The 9,792-nt window shown below is 34.2% G+C and overlaps 1 long non-coding RNA gene across 1 annotated transcript; it reads left to right on the forward strand.

Annotated features, from left to right (window-relative positions):
• The first annotated feature begins 3,447 nt into the window (after window positions 1-3,447).
• Window positions 3,448-9,104, forward strand: LOC135721001 (uncharacterized). Its single transcript, XR_012335921.1, has 2 exons — window positions 3,448-3,711; window positions 8,265-9,104. It is a non-coding gene; the product is annotated as an uncharacterized lncRNA (long non-coding RNA).
• Window positions 9,105-9,792: the final 688 nt, after the last annotated feature.

Here is a 9,792-nt window from a genome sequence, read left to right on the forward strand (position 1 = left end):
GCGCCATTTGCTTATACAAACATATTTGATCGGAAAGACGAGAAAGAGATGCAAATGTTAATGTCTAATAGAAAAAGGCGTCAAGACCTTAAAACAACTTTATGATCATCACATCATAGCACCTGTCACATTTATAATATCTAGAGCTTCGTCTCTCATATAGGCTATACTGTAGGTATTTATCCTGTCTGTAGGTTTTTGCATATATTTATACCTGTTCATTTTACATATTGCATATGTTTAATGTAATGTATGCATAAATACAAAATACAATGAAGCCATACTATAGCTTCAATAGTCTATAAAATTAATAACTCAATTGAAAACAATTTAAGATTCTGTCTAATCAAGACTAGCTGTTGTTATCTTCTGGGCATTTTCACTGTAACATTATTAACTTTAAATTGCTCATATTTTAAAACTGCAGTGAATTTAGTTAAAAGCTATAGTGAGTGGTGTATTTCTGTAGATTTTTATCATCAAAAAACAATATAAACTGAAAGGCATGTATACCGTCAAATATTCCGTTCCGTGAAATAAAATGACTCATTCCGTGAAATAGATTTTTGGTCATTCCGCCCACCCCTAACTCCAGGTGAATGAATTCCAGTGCGTGTGTTCTCTACTCAACAGATGGGTTAAATGCAAAAGACACACTCCAAGTATGGGCTAACTTTCATTTCACTTCACTTGATAAGGCCCTCTTTACATTAGAGCATTTGTGTTATAAAACGGAATTTAAAAATTACTAAAATCCTTGCCTATACTGGCATTTCAAAAAATATCTGGGTCCAAACAATACACGACCATAAAACATAAAATATGACCATTTGCGCACACTGGACATGCACATAAAAGTGTGAAATAACTTATTACCCTAATAATAGCTTGCCTTTAAACCATGTATACAACCTATGGGTGTGTAATATTAGCAAATAAACATATCTGGATAATTTTGCCAGTAACATTAACAAACACTATTTTGTATCCTTAAAAAATGTGTTTGTGAAAATCTTACATTGTTCTAGCTCCCCCTACAAAATATTAATATGATCAATAAGTTAATCAGGATGTTATTTACCAAACAGAAAGGTCTTTATGATAAAAAGGAACCATTCAAGTAAACAGCACTAAACAGTATCAAACTTTAAACAAAAACAAAATTCAGCAAATGTAAACTTACATTAAACATAACAGGTTGTAAGAGCCGACTGTATTCATAAGAAAAATACTAAATTACCTCTCTTCCCTTTAACATTCGCTCTTCTCGGTGCGTGTGTTTTCTCAGGCATCCTCCACTAATGAACAAAAACCTGGCCCGGCCCACACATCCGTGAAACAGAAACTCTATATCTAACCTTAGTTTAATTAGGAAATATAACTAGTTTTAACAAACATGCCTTACTAAAAACATTACCTGTTTGCATTTTGAGGCAAAACAAAGAGTAATGATGAATTTTAAGATATGTCAATGCAAGTTGTTTTCAGTTTGGACAGTTCTTAAAAATGTTTAAGTCTAGGAATAGTCTAATCCCCGTCCGGGAAACCACCACATAGTGTTTATAATAGTTGGTAGATGTTTACTATTTTGGGCAAAACCTAAATTTACCTGAATAAAAATATTTTTTACTTTGAAAATGATGTGCTTTCACATTTAAACTAGCTGTTCATTTACATAAGACATCTACATTCATTTACACTGCAGAGCAAAACCAGAGTTCTCAAACTAAGATGGAGTAGACTAAAAACGTAAACGCATTAATGTAAACATGGACTAATTAAGTCCTGGATTAATCTAAAAACTTCTGGGAAACCACCTCTACGTGTTACTGTTATACTTACTGTAGTTGTCCAATGTTCATCTAAAGTTAACAATTTGTTGTTATTTAACATATCTTTTCAGAAAGTACACACAAGTAAAATAACAATAAATAACACAATGGCAGTAAATACTTTAAGAAACAATTCAAAATCAGAACTAAATGAACTAAATTGATATTTGACAAAAGCCACAAACAGTAAAATAAACTTAATTTAAAGCTCTGATATTAAGATCAATCGTTATATTCTTGAGAAACTGGTATTATGCGAAGGGTGTCAGTTACCAGAGTTCAGACAGTGTTAGGGTCTTATGTTGATGTACTTTGGCACAGCAGTAGAGCCCAGTTTAGCACTGGAGAAGCTCTCAAATGTCACAGTGATACTGTTCCACGGGCCTTGCAAGGCTTTTGTGTGACAAAGAAGCAAATTTGGATACAACAGTGCTTATTCTGGTCCACATGGAAACTGAAGCGGAAAGGAAAGGAAGAATAATGATGAGACTTTTTGCTTAACCTTTCAAAAAGTCTTGACATTTTAAAAATGAACAGTAACCTTGTTCCCTTAACATGAAAACATCTGAATATTTAATAGAAATCAACGTGAAGTAATAATCATTGACTTTGTTTACATGCTAAATATATATATATAGGCTGTGTAGTAAAACAGGTTTATTTTATTTAATGCATCCAAATCTCAAATTGGATCCGAAAATTATGCACCCACAGATGGTTGGCACCCCACGCAGCTCCTTTAAGACTCTCCTTCTAGTTTATCGACTGTCATTTATAATGTACAGCTAAAAGGTGGCTTTAAATTAACCACGCTGATATTAAATCAGACAAAGATGACCAGCTTGCTGGATAATTGGAGGGCCGCATTTGGTCCTCGGGCCACCGGTTGACTGACCCTGCTGTAGACAAATTTTCTTCATAGAAATCCAAAATTAGAAGCCTTCAGGACAACAGAAACATTCTATTTTATTTATGTAAATATAATGAAATAAATAAATGACAGTCAGTGATTAGCTGTATATGATATATATTTATGTGCAAGATTTTAACTTCAAGTGTTGTGGTGGAAATCCAGTTGTCAATTATTTAACTGTGTGATTTTATCTTATTTAAAATATTCAGATAAAAATGGTGTTATAATATGCATTCATTTGACTTCTTAACAATACTTTCTATTGTCTTATGTTTTGATAGACTAATGTGTTAACTTGGATCTGTTGGACTTTGTTGTTTTGTGGTTTTATGTAAAATAAATTAAATTGTGTACAAAATTTTGTTTGAACCCATTTAAATGTGAAAACTAATTTACATTAGATTAATGCATCACACAATGATAGCATGAAGAATAAAACATCAGCTACTAAATGTGCCAATTGTACAGGATGGTGTGGTGGTGCATGTACTACTGTATGTGTCTTTCCTTGGAATTTGCCCTTGTCCTTTTGCTTTTCCTTGCATGGATAAAGGAATGTGTCATCTTCACTGCAAGTATGAACAGATGGCAAGAGGCTGTGGAATAAATTCTAAGGTGTTGACGCCATATAAAATGATAACGTGGTGAATCAAATTCTTAGGCATCTTCTTCTTAGGGGTAGTCTTATATTAGGACTTAAATAAATATAGAAGGACGATCACAGCTTTGACATTTGTCAGCAAAGGTCACAAGTGTTATTGTGGTCTTAAGTTGAAAGCTTTGATATTAGGTGGTCATTTGCTAAAATCTACTCAGCCTTAAACACTCCTTTTTAATAGAATATGAAACTATTGGTTCATTATAATCATCTAAACAAGACCCATAAGCAAAAGTTTGTTCCTGCTGTGATAATTTGAGGCAGTTTTCTTTAACTGGAACACAAAGTGGGACACAGCTGATTGTAAGGTAATTTTTTTATCTTATTCGACTTTAAATTTCTATTGATCTGTTTTAGTACATTTTGGCTAGAAAAGTTATTTGTTATATACAGTCAAACCAAAAATTATTGAGACAACAGATATTAATTTTTATTTTTTAATAGTGGGTGCATGACACTATAGTCATGTATTATTATTATTATTATTATTATTATTATTATTATTATTATTATTATTATCATTATCATCATCATTATAAGTATTTATGCTTTACATACTGTATGTCGTAGAGATAACAACTTTTGGTCAGAAATCCCACACAATACTCATTTGCACATGTCTGTTAGACACCAAATACCACTATAATAAACTAATTTAGTCATTAATTTTATGCTAATTTATTATAAATTCAGTTGTGCTTTAATTACTTTCTAAAGCACTTTGCAAAACAGCTTATGTCCTAACATGCTTAGTTTATGACACACTGATAATGTCTTATGAGTTTTATAAGTTAAATCATGTATTGTAGCTCTAGGACACTAAATAGACAGTTGGGAGTAACTATGACTGAGATAACTTACAAAGAGGTTATAAAATGTCATTCTTAAAATAATTTTATTGAAAAAATATTCTTGTAAAAGATGTTATTATTCATTGTTATCATTGTGTACATACATTCCATACATTGTCTGCTATTAATGCTTTCAAACATGTTAATAATATTTATTTTAATTATGATGAAGGTACTTGTGGTTTATTATATGGATGTGGTAATCTAGTATTCAATAAACTATTGGGAAAAATGGTGGCTGCTTGTGTAGCTTTTATGTTTTCCCTAATAACCATAATTTTGTTAATGAAGAAGTTTATAAAGTTGGACTATTAGGTTGGAGTTTAAAGCAACACTATGTAGTTTCCATGTAAAAATGACTTACAGCTCCCCCATGTGGTTGAAAAGCGCAACAGTGCCTGGTATCAGACACTCTTCTAAAGGCAGGGGGAGGGGCGGGGCTGTGTGCTCTACCCTCCACCGCCACTTTCAGAGTGTGCTTGTAGCAGCTAGGAGGCTGCTCAGGTTGAAGCAACAGTACAATTTGTCCAGTTAAAAGTTGTTCTATCATTGAAATAATTTTAGAGACATTATTTAAAGGTAAAAAACTACATAGTGTTGCTTTAATATCGTTTTTGTTTGTTCTTTGTTTCTAGTCAATTTTGCAACTGTGCTAAAGAGAAATGGAGGGTTTTTATGATTTTCTTCAAAAAGCTTTCTGAGATAGGTAGATCTGGCGGTTTTTATAGCCTGTCTGTAGTGTTGAACACTCTCTTTCCATGCTGCACGCCATACCTCTCATTTTGTGCTTCTGCAATTTCGTTCCATTTTTCTAGTTACCCTATTAAGGGCTGCGGTATGATGGTCATACCATGGTGCTGGTGATTTTTTTATTCTCTTTGATCTAATGAGAGCAACAGCTTCCAGCATGCTAGAACAAACATTGTTCAAGGTTTCTATTACAATATCCAGACAGGTCTGGGAGAGTACTAATAAAGCTATCTTTAGTAGTGAAAATTATTGTTCTGCCTAAACGGTAGCGTGTTGTTGACTGAGCGATCCCATCTAGAAGTATGGTGTAAATGAAATGAAATGAAATGAATTTAGAGAGTAACCTAGTGAGTGAGAGAAGACGTTGTGGTGGATGGATCCTGAAGACTATAGCAGGTGACACTTAAGTTGCTTATTTTGATGCATTGTTCCCTTATTTTGACTACGTTAATAAAACATCATTATATGATAATGCTGAGTTACCATCTTTGTATACTCAAAGATGTTTTATTTTATCGGTATTGTTATATCTATAAGTCTTTTTGAGATTTAACTTCATCTTACTTGTCTTTGAGGCAGGTAGGCCTAGACATGGGGTATTATTGGATATGAAAAAACGCACAAATGCTAAATTTAAGTATGCACTCCATTTTATTAAGAAAAACGAAATCACAATGAGAGCAGACTCGCTTGCCAGAAAGTTAGCAAAGGATAACCCTACTGACTTCTGGAAAGAGGTTAAAGTAATGAACAATTATAAAACACCCTTACCGTCTGACATTGAAGGTGTTAGTAGTCCAGAAAAAATAGCTGAGCTTTGGCGTGAGCATTACTATAATCTTTTTAACTGTGTTAAAAGTAATTCAGTTACAAATGTTTATGAATATAGTAATGTCTCAGCAGATATGGCAGTTAGGGCAGTAGATATACATGATGCCATTAATAAGTTAGACTGCAATAAAGCCGGTGGTATGGACTGCATTACTGCAGAACACTTAAAATATGCAAGCCATAAGCTTTGTCCTTTGCTTTCTATGTGTTTTAATGGTTGCCTGGTTCATGGTGTCCTGCCTAATGCTATTATGTCTGTATTATTAGTACCTGTGTTGAAAACAGTGTTGATAATTATCGACCTATTGCATTAGCCAGTATTTTTTCTAAAGTACTGGAGAGAATACTTCTGAAAAAATTAGAAATGTATGTTCTCACTAATGACAATCAGTTTGGGTTCAAAAGGCAGCATGGAACTGATATGTGTATCTATGCTCTAAAAGAGATTGTGTTTAGGTACACTAGCATGAATTCATCTGTATTTCTCAGTTTTATTGATGCTACAAAAGCATTTGATCAAATTAATCATGAGAAATTGTTTATAAAATTGATGGAAAGAGGTGTTCCTAGCTACTTTGTGAGAATTTTAGTGTTTTGGTATGCACATCAAACTTTCCAGGTTAAATGGGACGGTGCTGTATCTGCTCCATTCTGTGTTAGTAATGGAGTGCGGCAAGGAGGAATTTTGTCACCTATTCTATTTAATGTATACATGGATGATTTATCAAATCAGTTAAATAGGTTAAAAACAGGCTGTCTTGTGGGCAAAACTATTGTTAACCACCTCATGTATGCTGCTGACCTGGTCTTGATCTGTCCTTATAGTGTTGGGCTGCAGCAAATGTTGAAGGTGTGCTGTCAGTATGGCCTTGATTATGACATAAACTATAATGCTAAGAAAAGCCATGTAATGATTGTTAGAAGTATTGAGGACAGGAAATCAATATTTCCAATTTTTTATTTGTCTGATAGCCCTCTTGATGTGTGTAAGGAGGTTAAATATCTAGGTCATGTCTAAACTGATGATTGGACAGATGACAAAGACCTCTACCGACAGTGTTGTAAAATTTATGCTCAAGCTAACATGCTTATAAGGAAGTTTTCCATGTGCTCTGACTCTGTGAAGTGTTTTCTGTTTAAAACCTATATAACACCACTATATTCTGCTCAATTGTGGTCTAACTATAAGAAGAGTATGTAGAGGCTTAAAGTAGCATACAATGATGCAATGAGGTTGCTGCTTCGTGTCCCTAGGTGGCATAGTGCTAGTCAGCTGTTTGTGTCTAATAGGGTGCTTACTTGTGAGGCACTCTTAAGACAATTGATGTTCAGTTTTATGTGCCGCCTGGACAAGTCGGAGAACCAACTAATTGTATCTTTAGACAGCCCCTTGAAAAGCTGCTATAGATTTACTTCAAGGTTAAGAAGGCATTGGTGTAATTGCCTGTATGTTTTATAGGTTAATATGTGTTGTTTGTTCTTTTTTTTATATACTGTGTATTATGTATGAGTATGATATGGACCTGTGTTTGCAATAAAGTTTATTATTATTTTAGCTTTTCAAATATAAATGTATGCTATAAACTCTGTTCAAGTGATTTGTTTAATATTAAAGTTCCTCGAGTGCGAGCAGAGCTAGGAAAAGGTTTTGGATAAAATGCTTCTTTCGCCTGGAACAATTTACAAAATAATTTGAAACTGATTAAATGAGTGTAAATTACTGTAAGCAAATTATATGATTTATCCTCTGGAAATATGTTGCTGTTATTTTTGATTTGTGGTTCTATGATTCATGATTTTTGTGTCTGTTGGAAATGTGCATATTTGTTTCTGGTTGCTGTCTTTCCTAGCCAGGTCACTCTTGAAATAAAGATTTTAATCTCAATGCATTTTTAGGTTGGTTAAATAAAGAAATGTGCCCCTGAAAACATTTTAAGATCAAGCAATAAGATTTTATACTTACAGCTTGACCGACGTAATGGGAACATACTACGCAAGATCACTCATCTTCAAGAAACTTGTAAAACGGCAATGAAATTGGCATGCAGATATTTGCATCTGCTGGCACCACCCTGCAGTGCAAGTATAAAATAAGAGTCAGGTGCAATTCGAAATCATCTTAAGAAAAATTCACTTCAAAAGCCGGCAGTCAACTGCTATCGACAAGCTTTCTTTCTGTTCGGAAGTTTGCTACTTGCTGAAGTTAGTTGTACAAACAGCAACCCAGTGGAAGCTGGCAGATTTCAATCTCTTTATTGTCTTTGAACTTGAGTTAAGTCTGTGTTGCCACTCCCCTGCATGCTTCATTAATTAAGCACAGCATTAGAGTGATTTTCCTAAAAAAGAACAGCACGCGTGTTTTTAAAGACAGCAATTCTCTTTTGTCATTGCGAGTGTGTCTTTTTAAAGATGTCATTTTGTCCGTGCAGTTCTGGATGTGGCAAATATATGGGTCTTAAGGATGGTCACGATCACTGTCTTTCATGCTTGGGCATTCAGCACGTTGAGGCAGCGTTCGGGGAGGCTTGAGAACATGACCCTTGTGGATTGGTAGAGACAGGTTTTGTACCTCTGGGAACATCAACCTACCCTTCTGTTGCCAAGCACCACTAAGATTGCATCTCCAAAGCTGCGGAAGGATGATATTCACATCACAGTGTTGAACCAGTTGGCTGGTACGTCCTCCAACTATCAGCATCCCATCCACAGCCAGCAGAGGTGCTGATGGAGATGGCAGGCTTGTGTTCTACAACACCCCCGGCATTTGTCAGTCCTCCCAGTGCAGACTCTATGTCTTTCACTGCATCGAGGGGGGATCATCTATTTCTAAGGCCGTTTGGTCTTAATTCATTATTTGTATTAACTTTAAAATGTACCTTATTGAGAATAACAGAAGAAGAATGGCTCATCAGAAAATCAGTTGTTTGAATAACACACATATGTATGCCATAAAAAAATTTGTTTTTAATTTTCTTTCAAAATGTGTTTTCTTTATGTAAAATTCTTTTCTACTGAATAAATTCATTTTGGGGGGTGTAAGGGTCAGTGCAAAGTCTTTGAAATGATTTTGAGTAGAACCTTGCCACTAGTATTTGGTTTTGGGGCCAACCGTAATACTTGTGTTGAAGTTCATGCATTTGTGTTTTCTTAGTGTTTTTAGACACTCATCAATTACCAGGCCAAGCACATGTCATAAAACAGACTGATGTACTGAAACTTCCTACATTCTGTTATTTGCCCAATAAAGTAAAATCTCTTTGTTTTCTTTATGATGTTTTCTTATATTCCCATCTTACATGTTAAAGGCACATTCATGCTTTTAGAATGCAAAAAAGATTTTTTTATCTTTTTATCTTGCTGTTGGCCAATTTAAAAACAAACTTGGGAAGGAATTATGTGCCACAGGAGATGAAATTAAAATCTTACTAACAGATGCATGTCCAGATATAGACTAAAATAGTTCATCCATCCAAATGAAAAATAATACCATTGGCAGATTTTTTATTGGCTTAGTGGTCACTGCACGTAAACTGGACTCACTTTAAGGAATGATGTTATGACACTTAAAGTTATAAACAGCCTGTTCTTATATGGAATAATTATAAATATAGCACAGCAAGGGCTGCTGTTGCGCAATTAGGTCACGAATCCAGTCAATAGTGTAGACTTTAATCTGACCCATTATGACTTCGGACGGGGTCTGACTGCAAGTACTTTGTTTTCCTCTAAATCTATAATTTCAAAAATAGCCTAATGTTAAGGAAAAGTGCTTATTTGGCTGATATTATGCGACTGGTGATAATTTGTCATGTAGATTAAGTCAAATGAAAATGTGTTTACTATATCTTTCAATCGGTACAGTAGTTACCTGAGTCTAAAATATTTTTAGGGGCAATTTCTAAAATCATTATCAAATTATATATATAATAAATATCACATTTACAAAAATCAGTTTAT

This window comes from Paramisgurnus dabryanus, chromosome 24 (assembly GCF_030506205.2).
Source record: "Paramisgurnus dabryanus chromosome 24, PD_genome_1.1, whole genome shotgun sequence".
Lineage (NCBI taxonomy): Eukaryota > Metazoa > Chordata > Actinopteri > Cypriniformes > Cobitidae > Paramisgurnus > Paramisgurnus dabryanus.